The sequence below is a fragment of the Papio anubis genome, chromosome 12, assembly GCF_008728515.1.
Source record: "Papio anubis isolate 15944 chromosome 12, Panubis1.0, whole genome shotgun sequence".
NCBI classification, from domain to species: domain Eukaryota; kingdom Metazoa; phylum Chordata; class Mammalia; order Primates; family Cercopithecidae; genus Papio; species Papio anubis.
The window spans coordinates 1,493,175-1,513,426 of record NC_044987.1 but is presented as its reverse complement, the minus strand read 5'-3'; the positions used below and the strand labels follow the sequence as shown (position 1 = coordinate 1,513,426).

The 20,252-nt window shown below is 40.2% G+C and overlaps 1 protein-coding gene across 4 annotated transcripts in view; it reads right to left on the bottom strand.

Annotated features, from left to right (window-relative positions):
• OPCML (opioid binding protein/cell adhesion molecule like) overlaps window positions 1–20,252 on the bottom strand; it is a 1,159,098-nt gene that overhangs the window by 899,439 nt on the left and 239,407 nt on the right. The window contains exon 2 of one of the 4 annotated variants that reach the window (XM_031653869.1): window positions 6,379–6,543. The exons of the other annotated variants lie outside the window; for them this stretch is intronic. The gene's annotated coding sequence lies outside the window, so the exon portion shown is untranslated. The remainder of the gene's footprint in view (window positions 1–6,378; window positions 6,544–20,252) is intronic. 4 annotated transcript variants of the gene reach the window in all.

The window sequence follows — 20,252 nt, the reverse complement described above, 5'->3', positions numbered from 1 at the left end:
CAGAAAGACAAGACTAATGCCTCTAGGATGTTGGGGGATGGCATGTGATGGTACGTGTGGCAGCAGCAAACAAGCCCAGGTCCCTGGGTACATATAGGGCCAGTCTCCATAGTCAGAGGCACTGCAGGCACCAGCCTCAGAGGCCCCTGAGTGGCACCTGTGGCTGGTTTGGGATTGTGCCAGGAGACGTCACCAGACAACAGAAAGAGGAGAGTGAAAACTAACAGCCACCCCAGAAGCCAAGGAACCCATGCCGTGGACTACATGGACAGCACGCCCTGGCTACCCAGAGCTATCTGGAAAGGATTTCAGAAGAGCTTCCATTTCCACTGAGTGGGTGGAGGCAGAGCTTGAGAATGCCTTTTCTGGAATCTTCTTCCAATTACTTTGGGCCCTGTGAGGCCCCAGGAATGGAGTTTCAAGAAGAAGCCGCAGCTTACATTGTTACTCTCCCAGGGCCACTTAAATTGTGCTGAGTCTCAACTCCTCAAAGTCAAGGCGTGTTTTCAGACAGCAGCCTGAGATGCTCAGGTGAATATTATCAGCCACAGGGATTTCTGGGAAAGAATGTTTCCTAACTGTTTAAAATCACATCTCATACATAGTTGCCTGCTTCGCTTGCATATAACACCAACATTATTCGTGCCACATAAAGCTCAATGCCCAAGGCTGCGTAGTAAGATGAAAACCTGGGTTCAAATTCTGGCTCTGCCGCTTACTAGCTCAACCACCAAAAGGCAAATTTCGGTGGTTTGTTTTGTTGATGTTTCTTTGCTTTTGTTTGCTTTATAAACTTCTTTGAAGCTGTTTCTTCATCTCCAGAATCATGATAACGATCGATGCTTCATGGGGTGTCTGTTGGTTAAAGAGGATGCAGGAAGAACTGTTGGCACAGGTGCTCCCCAACCTGAGAGATGGGCCCCGCGTCCACTGCGCCAGCATCCAGCCAGGGACTGCCAAGGAGATCTACACCCTGGCCCCCTTCCCTTGGTGGTCAGGGTGCTGCTGGTGGGCACCCCTCGGGGGCTCAGCCCCTATCCTTCCCCAGGGAAAGCCAGTATCTACCATCCTCCTGCAAAGGCACCTGCCATGGTTGCAGGACCTGTGCACAGCATGCTCTGTGCCTTTTCTCACCTCTTCCACCCGCTATTCCGTCTCCCTACGCTCTTCCCACTGCTTCTTAATTTTTGGCAAATGGTGAGATCACAGAGGCTTATAGCCCTGGGGGAAGGTATTCCACAGCTGCTTTTGAGCCCCAGCTCTTCCAGCAGCCTGGGCATCTGAGCACAAATTGAGCAACATTAATGAGACACCCAGTCTCAGCATTTTACTCTCCACTGCTGTCCTAAAATCTTCACAGAAAAGTTCGGGTGGTTCTTTTGAAGGTGCGCACACACACGCACGTACGCCAAACCTCCCACCCCAGGGCCTGTGGCCGGCTTGTGAGTGAGAAGCCAGCTCGCTCTGGATGTGCGATTCTGCAGTCTGTGAAGGCACAGTGGTAGATTACCCAAGAGAATGGCCTTACGTTTTATAAACTATTTATTAGGCCCGTCCTGGAGAGCTACATCAATATGGCCATCGGTGAAGCAAAGCAGAAGCTATAAAAATATCATCTATCCCAAACAAGCTTCATAATCAAACAAAGCCCCGTGCTGGCTGGGACAGGCTTGTGTTCTGACACATAAGGACCCTTTCCATCTTTAAAACAGACCATTAAAACACCAGAACACTTTGGCTCACAGAAGTCTAAATCAAAAGGGAGGGGAAAAAAAAGAGATCTCTTTTCTCCAAGAGTAATAATGCCTTTTCTAGCTCCTAGAAAATCTCATTGCGATACAGATGCAATATTGCTTTTTTCATTGTGGCTTTTCTGTTTCTTTCCAACACCCAGAAAATGTTCTAGGGGTTCAAAATTTCCACTCGCTTCCCTCTAGGAATCCCTTTCTTTTCACTCCACATGTGCACAGTGGCTATGCGGTGATCCCTTCAATATTTTGTTGTTTTCCCAATAAATAAAGATATACAATTTGATACATATTCCAGAAGGGAAATAATACTAATAATAACCTGAAGTAGAATGATATCAGCCCAGTGCTGTGCTCCAATTCCCCAAGGCAGAGGAACACAGGAGGCAGGTCAGTACGCTGGGGTTTACTGTGATTAACATTTCCAGCCAGTGTTCCTCCAATTGGCTCTAAAACATGTCTTAATAAACTGCATTCCAAAAGCCCTTATATTTCCACCTTATTGCATTCTGCTAGAATGAGACATAATATGTGGACTCAAGGAAAAGTGACATTCAGTGAATGAGCTGCAGAGAGTTACATAAGGAAGCTAAATCTCACTCCCTACCACCTGGCATCCTGCTTGTGGCTTCTCATCATGATTCTAGAAATCAGTCTGCAACTAAAATGCATACATGGGGATGCTCTGCTTTGGACTGTGGGCCGAGGAAGAGAGGTGTGATATGCTTTTGAGAGGGCAGAAGGAAAAAGAGAGGAAGAAGGGCTGTAGAGGTGATTGGCCCACTCAGAGTGGCACTCCCATGACCAGGTGCTCCATAAAGAAGTCTGAGAACGGAGAAATGCACAGCTCAGTAACCCAGAGCTAGGCAGATAATTCGGCACCTCAGTCTGCGAGAAGTCTTCTATGGCATCTTGACGGTTTTTAGATCTGGGTAGAATTGTTGGACAATAAGAAGAGACAGGGATGGCCTGCAGAGCCTGAGCAGACACATGCAAAGGACAGTCACAGCACCCCACGCTCTTTCCGTATCCCCCATTTTCAACCTTTATCTTTCCATCATCCTGGAGATGCACACCCTCTGTGACCTAGGAGGGTGCATAGGGAGAGAGGAAAAAATAGCATCTGTGATCATATTTTCATGGATTTACAAAACACAAGAAAGTACATTGACTGCGAAGTCCATGAGCCCTGAGGAAATGTGAATAGCTTTCAGACTGAAGGGTATTCACCCTGAGTATGTGCCTGATAGGTCATTCTTAGAGATGTGGGGGCCCTTCCGGTAATTGGCAGTAAACGCTGGCTACTAGGTAATAAATAACTAAATGTGTAGCATCTCTCCTTCCCATCTCAGCCCTGCACGTGCCATGCATAATCAAACACTTGACAAAGAGCAAACAGATCTGAGTTCTGGACTCAGCCTACCCGTGGTCACCTTCATCATTTCAGTCAAGTCAGCGACACTGTCTGGTTCCAATTTACCCCAAAGAAGAAAAGATCAAGGCTGAGCTACATCACACAACAGTGATCTTAAGGTCTGATCTGGAAGAGAAACCCACGCAGTAAATCCACTAGCACACAGGTGCCCATTAGGGCTTGAAGACGCAGGTGAGAGATCTTGAAGAGTCTGCTCTCTTTGAGCATATTACCCTTACGTCCTAAAGAAAAAAAAAAGACTTCAAACACACACACACACAAAAGCATCCAGATGGTTTATGAAGAAGAAGAATATCGGAGCAGGTCTTTCACTTTCAAACTTCTCTTAGTAGCACAGCTGGATCTTCCGTGTGAGAAGAGTTAAGGGAATCTCACTGAGAGCTGCTCACAATGAAAATGATATGATTTTCTGGGATGTGGTGGAAAGAAGCACCGCCTCCCTGGAAAAGTCATCACTGTGGGTCCATGTGGTCCCATAGCTTTAGACCACCGAGAGGGATTTCATCACTGACAACAGCATGAAGCGGCGTTCTGCAGAGGCAAATGGGCACACGCAGAAATGACTCTCGCACATCTGCTGGGAGGCAATCACACCCACAGATAGAACAGACCAGTGGCCTCCCCTGGTGCTTGAGATCAGGGCCTGAAGTCACAAGGCTGCACCAGGAAGAACTCTACCCCTGCTGGGCAGCGCCTGCTTTCTCCTGCTCTTCAGCTTGAGCCACCTCTTTTCCTTTCCAGTCCTTACTTGTTTGGGGAGGTGGACCAAGTTGATAACTCAGGCATCCTGATTCACACCCACATTTGAAACAAGTCATCACACAACTTAATATAATGTGCTACAGCTGTATTGCAATTCTATTGACATAAACCAGGTGTGAGGTCTGCAGGATGCCACACCAAAAAGGGTAATGAATTAATATGGACAAAACATGTTTCAAGGGCAAACCTACACACGGAAAGTTTCTTATTTTTTCTTTTTCTTTCCCTTTTTTTTTTTTTTTTTTGAGACTGAGTTTTGCTCTTGTCACCCAGGCTGGAGTGCAATGGTGCACTCTCGGCTCACTGCAACTTCTACCTCCTGGGTTCGAGCAATTCTCCTGCCTCGGCCTCTCTAGTAGCCGGAATTACAGGCACCAGCTACCAAGCCCAGCTAATTATTGTATTTTTAGTACAGATAGGGTTTCTCCATGTCGGCCAGGCTGGTCTCGAACTCCTGACCTCAGGTGATCCACCTGCCTAGGCCTCCCAAAGTGTTGGGATTACAGGGGTGAGCCATCACACCCAGCCTGCAAACAGAAAGTTTCAAACCCAACTTTTTTCACTATGGGGGTATTTTTATCATGTCACTCAGTAAATAACCAAAGAGTAAAGAACATCTAGTTAATACATAGGTTTAAAGGTCTCTTCATTTGTTGAACAAATATTTCTTAAGAATTTATACTTTTCCAAGAAAATAGTAAAAATTTCTTCATTGATAGAAATGGTAGAACTAGGCATTCCAGGAGTCACACAAAGCTAAGGTAGGTATGCTTACAAAATCCAAGGAAGGGTGGCATTCTAGACTTTGCACCAATCTGAACTTTGATACAGGAGCATAGGCAGAATCTGAAAGTATGGTGGATGACAGCCTCAACTTCCTATTGCAGAATCTGTACTCTTAAGTGTGTAAGGAAATTACAAATAAGCAAAAAAGATTACCAAACATCTTCAGTGAAAAACAACGCACTGTTTAGAGCATACCTCACTGGGTTATTATTTTTTCAGGTAAAAGCAAGTTTATTAGAGAAGTAAAGAGACCCAAGAATGGCCGCTCCCTAGACAGAGCATTCCCAAGGGCTGCTGGTTGGCTTTGGTTATTTCATTCTAGATGTTCCTTGCTTCTGAGCTATTTTACTATTCTATAAATTATAGATAATTGATAGCAATGCAAAATAGTTCTTGTCTAAAGACATACAAATAAATTCTATCTGGTACAGGTTCAGTTGACTTCCCTCAAATTCAGGGAAAAAGCCAGTTTTGTGTCCATTTGTAAATCACAGTCAATAGTGCTCTATTTCATATACATGTGCACTTCTTTGACTTATATTTTGGAACAAATATAACATCTGCCAGATTTCCTCATTAATGAGTTAAATAAAATATTTAATGATCATCTATTTTTGGTCTACATGAGAATCATGATTTTAGTTTTACTGAAAATTATCCCTTAACAAGTAAAGAGAGATGCTCCATGTATTTAACCTAATAAAGAAAATAACATAGACATTAACTGTCATGGAATGTAAAACCATGTCCATAAACAATACAGAACTAGGATGATGAATGAAGAACATGCCCTCCACCTGAATCCAAGTGAGAAATTTCCTTTAGCCACATTTGGGTAATGTTGTCATAGATTTGGCAGAGGGAGGGGATTTCTGGTAGTAATACTCAAAATACACTGTCGTCCTGTCTGTATTTTATTTAGATTGAGATCTGCAGTTAGAGGTTTATTTGCTTCTAGTGCGGATTCCAGTCATTGTCAGCCCATGTTTGGCCTTCACAATCACCTGAACTAAAAGACCCTGCAGGTACTGTGAAGTGAGGTTCATGATTCTGGAAGCCTGCTCAACAATTCCATTACAGGCTCTGATCCTAGAGGTGATAGAACAGTTTTGCAGTAACTTTTATGGAACGGTGCCTCTGTGTACCATAAGCCACCGACACAAAGAAAATGTTAATTTCATTTCTCAGCACTGCATCACCCATTGTCCCTCTGCGCTTTCATTTTCCTGATGTTTTATACGATGCTTCCAACTCCTGTGTAGAAGCATGTGGGACTCTATAATTCGGGAACAAGGTAGATTGACTTTTCTCAGACCCAACTGTGTATTCAATGGGTATATAAATAAAATACATTTTAAGACTGTTTTCTTCTATTTCATAAAAGGTAGACATTATTTGTGATATCATTGGTATAAATGAAATTATTATAATTCACTTAGATGTTTGGTTGAAGTTCACTTTTAGTAAATAGATTAACATAGAATTCAAGAGAACACACACAATAAGTTGACATACAGAGGTAAAATGATGGTTTTTTGGCCTTTGGTTCCCAGGAATTGCTCATAATTGTATCATTGACACTGATCCAAAACTCACATTTACTTTACCATGAACAGATGCAAACCCATTAACAGTGAACAGTCATACCTCCACGTGCCCCGCCATGCTGCAGGAGCCAAAAGATGGAATGGGACCACTGGGGAAGGATGAATAGGAACTGGCCAAAGACTTCCTTCCAATGCGATTGACAATTAGGTAGGCTTCTGAGGTCTCTCCTGAAGAAGCTCAAAACAATAATCAAATATCACTTACCTAGGGAAAGACAAAGGGAAAAGGGATAGAGAATAAGGAGAGTTAGAGTTTGCCACAACCACATTATATTCCACTGAGATTATCTATTTTAAGCAAAGGGATGTTTAGTGCAATGCAAATTCTCCACAAGCTCCAAGTAAAACCCAAGTTTTAAGTACCCAGGTAAAGGTCAGTTGTGAAAATGGAACAGTGTTGCAAAGGTCATGCACCCTGCAGTTTGTTTTCTTTTCTGTTCTGGCATTCTCATGCAGGTGCATTTAACTACTACTAGAACATAGGCCTTGTAATAAGGAACTGACTGGGGACTCTGCGATGTGCTAAGGAAAGGAGAAAAAATGCATACGTCCCAGCTGCCTTAATGATTATGGAGGTTCTGTAGCTATGTGGTTCAGATGCTGAGAAGATTGAACTAATAAAAAAGAAATGAGAGAACTGTCATCACAGATTACATAGTATTTATCCCAAAATCTGTTCATTATAGAAATTTGCAAGACAAATGGGTTTTTAGCCAGGAATGGCAGCATTTTCCTCCTGGTAAGTGCATAATGAGGCACCCAATTTGTCTAGAGCATGATCTCTCTCTCTTCTAAAAAACATATGCCTGGCTCTAAATCTTAGTGAAATTCCTGAAAACATCCGTTAGGAGGTCAGCAAAAAAGTTGAATGTGTGGAGTTCTTTACAATTTATAGAGGATTTTCATAGGCATTGTCTCCTTTGATTTCTATGGCAACATTTTACTATGGATAGAATAGGTATTATTACTGTTCCCTCCTCCCCTTCTTTCTCCAATTTCTCATCCTCTTCCTTCTACTTCTCCCCCTTCTCCTCCTTCTCCCCTTCTTTCTTCGTCATTCCTTCCCATTTCTCCTCTTATTCCTCCTTCTTCTCCTCCTCCTTTTCCTTCTTCTTTATAAGTAACATAGGGCCCACTTTGATTAATCAGCTTGCTCAAAATCACACTCATGTCTAGTGGTAGTTCCAGGGCTTGAATTGTGTTCCTCAGGTTTCATATTGCTTTCTTTTGCTCTCTTGATCAAATCCCAGACACAGTATAAAGATACCCAAGAAGAAAGATAGGGAGGGAGAGCAGAAGGAAGGAGCACAGAGGAAATAAATAAATTAAGGAAGAGAGAGATCGTAAAAATAAGGAAGTAAGAAAGACAGAAAATGGTAAAAGTCATCAAATATTTGGAGCAAATTCTTCATTAAATAAATGGATACAAGTAAAGAGCATAGAAAAGTACCTGGCATGTAGAAAACTCCATACAAGTAGTTGCTATTATCCATTTTTTAAAAAAATTCTATTGACCCAAGGAAAACTTGACTAGAACAGAGGATGCCATCCCTACAATGGCTCCTCTTGGTCTCTCTGCCTTAACATCAAAATGATCCTGGTCAGAGGAATAACTGTGTCACAGAAATATCATTCCACAGGGGAAAAAACCTCAAAAAAATATTTTTTGGTCATGTTTTAATCTCTTGACATGGACAAATGGTTGATTCCTGGCCTGCTCACCAGCAACAACGTACTAGACACTTTGTTGTCTCCCAGTAGTTCCAATGAACCTTGACTTTCTTCTCAGGCAGCTACAAGAGTCTCAAGCTTACATGATATCTACATTGCATATCAGACTGCTTGTGCGATAACAAAAGTGGCTGTAATAAATGTCATAAAACAAGCTATGCGCTGGAGGTGGAGAAAGAGGAAACAGTCAACTTTCATGCGAAACTACAAATTTCTCTGTATTATGGCCATTATTTGACTAGAGAATGGAGTTCTTAGACCCAGATCAGCAGGAAAAAAAAAATGAAAGGGGACTTGGTGTAGTATCATAGGATCATCCTATTTGCAGCTTTTTATTGAAAAGTAATTATAGCCTTATTCAATTATGACCCAAATGTACCTAATCCCCTCATAAATGCTTCTTATCCACTACCCAGCACTTTCTGACGCTGCTGGTCAAATAAATGGTGGCTGTTTCTACCTGGGTGATGGCAAGGCTGTTAATTGTAACACTCCATGAAACTTAATTATGCAAAACAAAGAGGCAACTCTGGAGCCATTAATCAGAGGTTTCATTCAGAATTAATTTGTTGCTGGGACCCAAAGAACTGTTCTTCTGGTTCCTTCCACTGTGCTGCACTAATAGTTAATCCCTGGCTTTAATGGAAGCTGCTGGGGTTGAAGCTCTGAGGTCAATAGTGGCAAAGCAGCTTATGAACATCACCTTGATTATTAATGGGCAGACACCTAATTTCTTCTACTTAAGTCACCTTTCATTACAGCAACCAGAAACCAATACCATCCACGGGTTATCAAGAACAAGTGCCCAATCACTTACTTCCCAATTGCCTAAAGGCAGAACAAGAGAAAATGGGTAGATTATTAAAATTGAGTTAATATGTATGAGAAAGTGAGACCAAACATACCAGAAATTGACAGAAGAAAATAATTTATACCATCTCTGAACATCTCCAGAAAGAACATACTGTACCCTAGCTTTTTATTAGGGAGGATTTCAGTATTTCCTTCTAAGTAGATGAAGGGGTGAAATTATTAGGATGACCTGGATGGTGCCTGAGGAGCTCCATATTTGTTTTGTTTGTGATGAAGAGCAGGTAAATGGGAAGAGGAGGAAGGAAGGGTTCACGACCTAGAAAAAATAATTAAACATCGCCACCACCACCACTAACACCAGCACTATCATTAAAGACCTTCGGTGAAATCCCAGGGTCCTTGGTATAAATCTCCATACCCATTCATTCACCCCTTATAAATTACTCCTGTGCTAATTAAATTCTGGAGACACAAAGATGCATGTACCACAGTCCTTTCTTTCAGTGAGCTCACAGTTGGATGCAGAAGAGCTGCAAAGCAAAGGAGAAGGAACAGCAATACAGAGAAAGGGAAATCACCGTGGCAGAGTTTAGGAAGAGTTCAGAAGCAGAGCATCAGAAATTATCAACGGGGAAAAGAAATGAAGGATCATGGAGGTATAAAGATGAACTGACTAAGAGATTAAGGAGAGAGAGAGTTTTCCGGTAAATAAAGTAGAAAAATGAGAAGATCTTGGAATGAGGAAAAACCAGCCCCCAATGCCAAACTGATGTTCACGCTTCTCCCCTGCTGCTCCTGTATGAACTCCATTTTCAAGGCAAGGTGCTTTCCTTTTTTGTCCCCCAAACATCCTTGCTTAGCCCCTCCTCCAAACCTTTGTTTGTGCTGTACCTGTCAGCAATGCATTCCTCTGTATTTTTCCAAATTCTGCCTATTCTTTAAAGGTAAGGTTGCCTCAAGGTCAAGTGATTTGTTTCTTCTACAGCACAATATTGTCCATATCACTCATGTGTCACTGAATCACAATACTTCCTGATGAGATGTCTCATTTTAAAAGATGGAAATAGTGTGGTGAGCAGAAGAATAGTTTCTAAAGATATCAGGTCTTTTCCCTGGAATTTGTAAACATCATTTTATATGAGGAGAAGAAGTCTTTGCAACTATGGTTAAGTTAACATGGAGATGGAGATATTGCCCTGGATTATTTGTGTGAACCCTGAACACCATCACAGGTGTCTCCTAAGAGGGCGGTAGAGCGTGATTTCATAAAGACAGAAGAGGAGGAGGCAATGTGACCACAGAGGCAGAGAGGAGTGATGTGGGCACAAGCCAAGGCATGTGGGCATCCACCAGAAGCTGCAAGAGAGGAGAAAAGGATGCTCCCGAGAGTCTCCAGGAGTACAGCCAGTCAACATGGAGATTTTGGCTCAGTGATACTAATTTTGGACTTCTGGTCTCTGGAACTGTGACAGAATAAATTTATGTTGTTTCAAACCACCAGGTTTATGATAATTGTTAGAGTAGCCATAAGAAACTGACACAGATGTACAGGGTGGCCACACGTGCAGAATTTTGTTTATGCCCATCAGCCCAGCAGGACTCTAACAGCTCTCCTTTCACTCTCAAAACGGTTCTAGTTTGGTGGTAAACTACATAGTCACCCTAGATATGGATGGTATTTTCGTCTGTTACATCATCCATGATACAATTAACACAATGCCATGCCTAGAGTAGGCATGCAATATATAGTTTTTGAAGTACAGAGGAAAGAGTCTGTCATTTTAGAAATAATTTGCTCACAAGCTTTTCTACAAATTTTGGAAACAGGGAATTACTTTGGGTGGCTGAAGTAGAGAGAATCTGCTCAGGGATATTTATTGCTTAAAGATGAGGTTTTCAATTTGGTCTCACCACAAAAATACTAATTTGAGGTTTGTTCCAAAATGAATACAGATCTCAATTCCAGGTTGTATTTTTTTAATTGATAACACTGAGAGCTTTTGTTAGGTATGAGGACATGTTCCATATGTTTAGATAAATATGGTTTTAAGTCTTTCTTGGCTTTATTTCAGAAGAAATGTCTATGTAAACTTATTTGATAAAAATCAGAGGGGGAAACTGGAAGTCTCATTTAAAATAATTCTTTGACATGCAGCTTAGGTAGTGTAACTGGACTCCTTAAGAGTAAATGTCTGCTCGTTTGTTCATATTTATGTGTGGAGGGTGGGGAAACAATCAGAAAACAACTAAATTTCTACACCGAACATATACAAGATAGTATGAAGAGGCATTTTAAAAAGTTAATATAATTTCAGCCAATGATATCTTCGGGATCCATAGCCAGAAACTATATGGACTCAAATTGCAAATATCCATGAATGTGAATTACTGTATACTAGGCACTGGAAAATGTAAAAAGTAGAATATTTAGTCTACATACATAATTTTGCTGGAGACATGAAAACTTGGAAAGACATAGAAGATGTTAATCAATCCAAGGTCAATGCAAGACTTTATTGTGCTAAGTTACATGATTCTGACTATAAGTGTCAGAAAAATTAGAAGGAAGAGTCCATTGTGAGCTATGATAACTGCTAAAAGCTTCTGATATGGCTTGGCTCTGTGTTGCCACCCAGATCTCACCTTGAATTATAATCTCCATAATCCCCTCATTTCCAGGGCAGGACGAGGTGGATGTAATTGAATCATACGGGCAGTGCCCCCATGCTGTTCTCATGATAATGAGTTCTCAGGAGATCTGATGGTTTTATAAGCATCTGTCATTTTCCCTGCCGGCTCTGTGAAGAGGTGCCTGTCACCATGATTGTAAGTTTCCTGAGGTCTTCCCTGCCATGTGGAACTGTGAGTCAATTAAACCTCTTTTTTTAAATAAATTACCCAGCCTTGGGTATTTCTTCATCGCAAAGTGAGAACGGACTAATTCAGCTTCATACAGAGAAGCAAAATGACCTCGTGTGTGAACACATGTAGGATTCACACTGGCATTCAAAGGGCAGGTGGGGGGGTGGGCAAGGCTACTTTGGATAACAGTATATGACAGAAATTTCACATGGCACATGTAAGGTGCACCACACAGCACCTTTGCCTCAGCATTAGCTGCTGCATTTGGTTTAAAATACATGTTATAGTATTTCTGAAACCTCATATATCTTAGAACTCATTCCTCCCTGTTCCTCGGGGTAATGTGAAAACTTCAACCTATCCTCTGAATCTAAATTCTTATGAATTGAGCTGATTAGAAGAGATTCTCACAAGTTAAAGCGACGTGGTGTTACACATTGTGATGTAGTAATGCAAATTCATTTAGATAAATTTAATTAAGAAAGATCACACAAACCTGTTCCTTTCTCTAATGCTACTGAACTAAATCAACATAGGACTGATTAATTTGACAACATACTAAAATGCCAAGATTTTCCATTGACTAACACTCTTCACGAACTGATTGTATTTGGATAACAGCTATTGAGCAAAATACCTGAATATTGGATGACTTAGGCTGATCGTAGTTATGAAATATTTGCAAATAAATAAGCATTGTGAAATAAGTGAAAAAAACTGAAAAGAAAACTCAGCCCAAAAGTAAATACACTGATGTATGTTTTCAGATAATGAAGTTGGAGCAAAAGAGGGAAAATATGAGCCCCTCTGGTGCACAGGAAAGACAATGAAGACACAGAAATGGAGGTTGGCATAAGGGGAGAGCAGCAATTCAAAAGTATTTAAGCATGTAGATCCAATTTCCTTACCAGGAGGCAATCATACGCATTGCATGAGAAGAGAAACTCTAACAAAATGTGCCTTATCACAAGCTCTCTACCTTCATCTACCTACTGCATAACAGAATGCAAATGGTAAACTAGAAGGTTTCATGATTGCTAATTGCTGAGTCTGCTATTCACTGCAGTTGGCCTGTTGGTTCATTAGCATTTCACTAAATAATAGAGCTAGAAAGTCTAGCAAGAAAACAGGTAACACCTGGATTCTATTAATAACTTGTATCACAATGGGTATTTGAATCCGGTCTGATGTTGAATGAGACTTGCAGAAAATATGCTACCATGTGTGTTCTAAGATTGACCTTGGCCTATTATTGAGGGTATGTTATTGATAAACTGATGTTAGTCATTTGCGAGTTAGCACAAGCTAATAATCAGAGAGCAGCTTGAAATGTGGGGACGATGAGAACTCCAGAAAGTATGTAGAAACAAAAAAAGGTGGAAGACACTGTTGAATAGAAAAAAAGTTGCAGAGTAGGGTCACCTAGGACAAATCACGCACACACAGCCTCTGTGTGTCTCTGTGTTATCCATGCTGCAAAGAACAGAAGTCTGAATTGCTATCATTCTATGTTTTTAGTTGTAGATTTAAACTTTAATAACTACTGGAACACTTGATGTGAAAATTACTCTTCCTAAGTCAAGTTTATGTGTCAAAGTTTTAACTGATAAAATTGATAAATTTGGGTACTGTCCTTTCTATTTTACAAGGCTCTTTGAAATTTAGAGATGTTCGCACAAGAGAATATAGTGCACTACATGACTGAATCCACAAGGGAGGTAAGCATCTACAGCCGACAGCTCTAGCATGGATAGGCTCATAAACACAGCAAACGTCTGTTGGGACATGAAGCTTATAATCACTATAATATAGCCCCTTAATTGTAGGATAACAATAAGCAAGGTATCTGAATAATCACAAATAACCTTTGTGGAACTCAGCTTCTTGGCCTCTTTCCTTCTTACAATATGAAAGACCTGACAGGCCTGAAGGACAGAATAAACTCAGTAAACAGCAGACACTATGCTAAGCACTTCACAACAGTCCCATGAGCTGGGACCTGTTATGCCTTCCATTTTACAGATGCAGAAGCAATGCCCAGAGAAAGGATGCGATTTCAGCTCCACAACGTGTGCTTGGATAGCACCATGAGCTTAGTCATTCTATGCCAATGCCTTCTTGAACCCTTGGCCACCCAAAGTGCTAAGATTACAGGCATGAGCCCCTGCGCCCAAACCCAATGCCTTCTTGAAGCAAAAGTGTGAAAACATGGAATATCCCAAGCATCTGGGCCAAGGTGAAAGAAGGTAGCCTAAAAATCCCTGAGTATGGCAGGAGAATTGATTAAGGGACACAAATGTTGCCATGGAAAGTAAACAACTAATGCTCAGTATCTTGGCACGTATACCTTAACCACCACCTAACCCCTTTCTTTTCAAAAATACTTTTGAGGGATTTTTCCTCATAAAAGTGAATTTCAAATTATGAAATTGAGTTGATAGAAAAGTAAAATTCATTCACAACAATTTGCGTATAGTCAAATTTCTTGAATTCTATCTTAAGTGGAAAGAGACCCACCTCCACCAAGATATGAACTATATGAACTACAGTCTCAAAACTGCAACTCAGATGCAGTAAGCAACACCCCTGCCCTGCAGCTTTTCATGCAGAGAGTGATAAATAGAGTCTGATTCCTAACTTTATTCTCCCCCATTACAGTCACTATCTCTTTCTCCTATTCCTATCAAAGGAGATAAAAAAAACTTTCCTTTAATATTTATCTCACAGAGATGTTGTGAGTATTACATAAGATAGCAGACAGAAAGCAGGTGCAGTGACTGTCTTAGAGGGATGCAATGAACACTTATTATTATATGGTTCTTCAGACTCATGGGCTTCCCCCTGTACCCCTCTCCAAGGACGATCACAACAACATGAGGATGTCAACATTGGAAAAGGATGACTAGCTCACAAGTATTTTCATTGCATATGGAAATAGACAAAGCCCTGTGGGAGGTTAAAGAGCCTTCCCTTCAGCTAAGAACACAGAGAACTCAAATAAAAATATCATAAAATACAGGAAGTCTGACTGTGAGAATCATTTAAGTGCCTTGCACATGGATATGTAGTTACTTTTAATTAAATCAATAGCTTTAAGTGATTGCCTATTACAACCATGCTTATCATTTTCCCTAATCTTTTTTCTAAGACCAAATTTTGCCACCCTTCGATCTCATATTTCCTGATGTATAGATTTACATTAGGGTTCCCCTCCACCCTATTTATGTAGACCAGCATCTGCTCTCTTCTTGCCTGAATAATTAATAACCATGCATGTTCCCAGGGCATCCTGCAACCTCCTTCTGCAGGCGTTCCCTCTGAGCAGTAGTCTTTTTCTGTTGATCATAGGCAGTTCATCTTAGAATTACACAAGTGGGAGCCAAGATCAATGGCAACTGATTTACAGCAGCTCTTACCAACAGCTTGTGGAAATTAGAAATAAATATGGGGTCAAACGACTCACCAGTAATTTGACATTGGTAAATCTGGCTTATTTAGAAGTCTTAAATAATAAGGACCTTCACATCGTTATTTCAACTGAAAGAACGTCAGTGCTTTGCCTTAAGAGGCTTTGAGAGCTGAAAAGGTGATTTAAGGTATATTACCATTAGAAGTATTTTTCTATTATCTTAAGTATTGCAATGCATCTGAATTGGTAGCACAGTAGTGTAACCATTCACAGCCCTAACTGGCATACATCAGTAGAAAGACCCATAGAAGAACTGCCCTTGGTCCTGAAATTGTGAGTTCAGCCCAGCTCTGTGTTTCTGTTTTCAGGTTGTATTACAAGTCAACAAAACAGGTGTCTGTGTTTCTGAGTACTCTGGAAATACCATAACGACACAGCAAAATATGCAACAAAGTAATTCATGGATTAAATGAGACAGAAGCAATGCGAAATATAAAAAATGACAATGTCATAACTAAATATGCTATTTTAAGAAGACTATGGTGCTTAATTTTGAACGATGATTTGATGTGGTCAGTCTAAAATTGACATTGGTTTTGATTTACAAAGGAAAATCTCTTGTCTTGGAATAGCTATAAAATATGAGTTTTGAACATATGGGGCAACTTAGCAGAGACAGCAGTATATACATGTGAGCTGCAGTCTCCATATTCTGCAAAAGTTGTACTGTGATACACAATGACAAAACTGAAAATGTTATATAACTGTACTAAAATCTGATAAAATGTGAAAACAGCTCTCAAGGGGGAAATGTAGTCCATCTCACCTTCTAAGAGTTCACTTAAATGATGAAGGGGTTGAAAGTGTGGACCCAGTTTTGAAATAGCACAGGGAAAGACATTCTACAAATTGATGTGGTTCATAATTTGCCTGACATAAGAGCTACTCTTCATGCCTAGCAAAAATTTTCCATGCCAGAATCTGATTCTATTTCTTCTTCTGGTTGCATCCTTAACCAAGACGCATTCAGCCGGCCATGTAATAAGTATCATACAATTGAAAATTGCCTGATCAGCTTCAAGGCAGTATCTGTGTGGTTAGTAGATAACCCTGTATCATGAATGTAGTGGATAAGTTATGACATCTTTAAGAAACATTCAGTAACTTGTAATGATACAGACTTGAAGCTGGAGGGTCATGTCACCTCTGCTCTCCTCTACCTCCCTCCACTATTCCTCCCCTTCTTCCCTCATTGAATTTCATAGGCATAGCATCTCACAGCATTTATACGTCCATTTTGAAAGTAAAAGTAAAAGTAAATGAATGTCAGAGGCAGCAACATAGGTGGTGGTCAAAGCTAGGGAAAATGAGAAGCAAAGAGAAGGAAGTGGCATAAGAGATCAAATTCAACTCCCTAGTTTTTAGACAGGAGGAATCTAAGTCTCAAGAAGATGAAATGGCATGATAGGGGTTACGTAGCTTGTCATGCATATGGCCAAAAGCAGAATGAATCTTCTAGTTTTGATTTCTATGTCCTTTCTGCTGTATTATATTACAAAATATATTTATACACATTTTACAGTATACATAATACATATATAAAAGAGTACCCAGGAAAAAGACTGATGTAGACAAAATTTGTTTTTCTGGCACTGCACTTGCCCTTTCCTTTTCTTTTGGCTGTTCACATGCCCATGATGAATGCACTGTTATCCTTCCTGACTTAGGTAAAACATCGGCTGTTCTGATCCTCCATATTAGACCCAACCCACGGAAGGAGACTGGGGCAAGGGCAACAGCAGCAACTTAGGTTTTAGTTGTTCTTATCAAGTAGCAAACTGGGATTGAACTGAGGTGCGTTTTGATTCCAATATCTGCAACATTAACTGTGCCACATTCACAGGGGCTAGGAAGGCTAACAAAGATGACCTTCTTGGTAGACAAGCAACCAATCTTATTTATGTTTTCTCTTGTTTCCAAGTTTAAAAACTTTTTTTTTTAACCTCCCAAGCAAGTTATCACTGACTTACTACTCTCAGAGTATTTTTATTAATCAAAAGCTGTACATCTTTTTTTTTAGTCATGAACATATATGGAGTTCTGAATCATGTTTAGTGTAAGAGCTAGAAATCTAACCATGAAAAGATGAGATAAGAGCCAGACTGGGAAGAACTTTATATGCAATACCAAACACTTGAGCCTTTGTCTTACGGGCTCAAGGGAGACATGGAGAATATTAAGCAGTAGAGCAATAGAATCTGATTTTTATTTTCAGTGAATAAATCTGACCACCATATGAAAAATGTATCCAAGGTGAACAAAAATCACCAGCAATACCTGTTTCCAGTGGTTTAACCAGCAGAGAAATAAAGAAGTCTTAGTTTATACCCTAGGCTATTCTAGGAAGAAAAACAAAAACAACTGTGCACCAACATTGTACTTTAGTGTTTTTTTCTTACAGGATTAGGGATTACACAAGTACGAAACAACTTAACTTGCATATTAGGGTTAAATAAAGAAAGAAATTATAGATAATGAATGCCAGAATTCTCACCTGGAGAAAGAGGTTTCAAATAAGAAAAGGAGAGAAGACTAGAATAAACCTTGTGGTGCTGAGTAGAGTCAAAGCTATCAAAATCTACTGCAGACACATGGAAAGGTAGAACAATGGATAGATACAGCTGTGTTTATGTATGAGTTAGTATACATCCTTTCATTTCCCAGCCCCATTCACTCAGAGAAACTAGATGCAGTTAACCCACAGTAACAATGAGCACACCTAGCACCAAGATCTTGGTTTCTAAATACCATTCATCAATACAAAAAAACAAATACCATTCATCAATACAGAGAACAAAAAGAGAGACGTGTAACATTAAAACACCAAAGCGCCAACTTCAGAGAGTTCACAATAACTAAAACTGGAGCAACTTGAAAAGTGAAAAAATAACAAAGATTAAAATAACAGCCATGAGTTCACATTGATATAAACAAATAAATGAATCCTTAAATAAGTGGAGGAGTAGACCATTCTTCCCTGAAGGATTCCAGTTAACAAACATAGAAAGAATGGGGGAAACAGAAAAGCACCATTAGAAGTTTACAGTAATGATTGCTTCAGACAAGCACCACTGATGAATACTCAAAAAAAAATAGGAAGAAGTTTAAGCAGAAACAAGATATGTTGCTCCCCACAAATATTTACAAAGGGAATAAAGTAACTGTGCAATGAAGAATTCTGGCAGATACTACATTCACCAAGGGATCAGGGATAACATTACCAGCAAGGAACACATGTCAATCTCATACATCAGCTGCTGTCACGAACGGTGAAGAGCACAAGATCTCTTTGGTATCCTTCCCAATAATTCAAAACCTCATAATAATCATGAGAAAACATCAGTTAAATCCAAATTGTGGAATATTGTACAAAGCAATGAACCAGTACTCTTGGAAAGTGTCAAGGTTGCAAAAGACAAGCAAAGACTAAAAATCTGTCACAGATTGGAGAATACTAAATGCAGAAGAAGGCATAACAATTAAACGCAATGTAGGATCCTGGATTGAATCTTGGGACAGAAAACAGAACTGAAAATGGCATTTATGGGGAAATGGTTAACATTCTAATATGTTCTGTAGATTAGTTAACAGGATTGTGCCAAGGTTAATTTCTTAGTTTTGATACTTATTCTATGGCTGTATAGAATGTTGACATGAGGAGAAACTGGAGGAAAAGTATATGGGACCCCTCAATGCTTTTCAGAATAAAGGTTAAGCAAACTTATAGACAGTGGAACTGGAGGTGGGTAGAGGACAGGGTAGCAGAATCTACAAGAGCAGTGATAGATGAGATGTTGAGCACTGACTGACCCAAGGATGAGTGATGTCTATTGGTAGGGGGAAGTCAGGTGGGAGTGCAATGCCTGAAGGGCAATGAGGACTTCATTCTGGGACATGCTGAGTTTGAGGTGCTTCTGGGACATCCAGATGGACATGCAAATGAGGCCGTTTGATAAATGTGTCTAGAGTACGAGAGAGATGTAAATTGGAAATATAAATTGTGAAGTAGTCAGCATCTAGAAATTCGTTAGAGACACGAAGATGGATAAAATCATAGAGAAAGAACCTGAATGATGAAGAGAAAGGAGTCTAGAGGTTGAAACTGAAATTTAACCCTTGTTCACACAAATCTGATTTCACAAACTTTTGTGGAAAAGGGGTATGGCTTATTCATTTTTGTGGTGTCACAACTTACTATTTGACTGGCAAATGACATGGGCCCATAAACATGTACCGAACATATGTTTGCATGCACAAATCAATGAAGAAATGAATCTATCTCCTTGGATGGGGGGATTATATGGAAGTTTCAGTCTCTTTCTATACATATTTCAGTCTGTCAGCTCAGCTCATGATGCTTGAATCTCAGGTTTTATTTAAAAGGCATTTCCCATAGTTTAAAAATTTAGGTAATTGGCAGAATGGATACCTCAAAGCAAGTTACACTTTATGGTGTAAGGTCAGGTGGGATCTATTCCCCTCACCATTTCTTAGAGAATGGTAAAACCATCAAAGTCTTATTTTTTTTTTTTTTTAATGTGGAAAATGCTTTTCTGGGCTTTGTACTTTCCCAGCAGGCCTTTTCCAGAACAAAGAGTAGCTCACTTCAGTCCCCTTTCATAGTTATTGCTGAATGCCCAAGCACTACTCCTCCCTGGGAGGACGGTTCCCACCCAGGGTTCAGGTGGAATGAGTCAACCCACCTTAAATAAGAATCCTCAGCCTGAAATCCTGGCTCAAATAGGAAACGGAACATCTCACTCTCACCTACAAGTCCTCACACAGTGTGGAGTTCCTGCCTTGTGCTTCCCAGCACTTCCAGGTAACACTGTGTGCTATGCAAACATTCTGCTAACAGAGTTTGCTTTGTTCTGGAAAACAGTGAAATATAATGATATTTTAAAAGATGAGTGGCTGCTGAAATCCCCATAACATTGCACTATTTGAGAAAATAGAGCTTACCTGAATATTTTAGGCTTAACAATTGCCAACCAGATGGCAGGCAGCAATATAAAAGGTATTACAAAGCTCCAACTCCT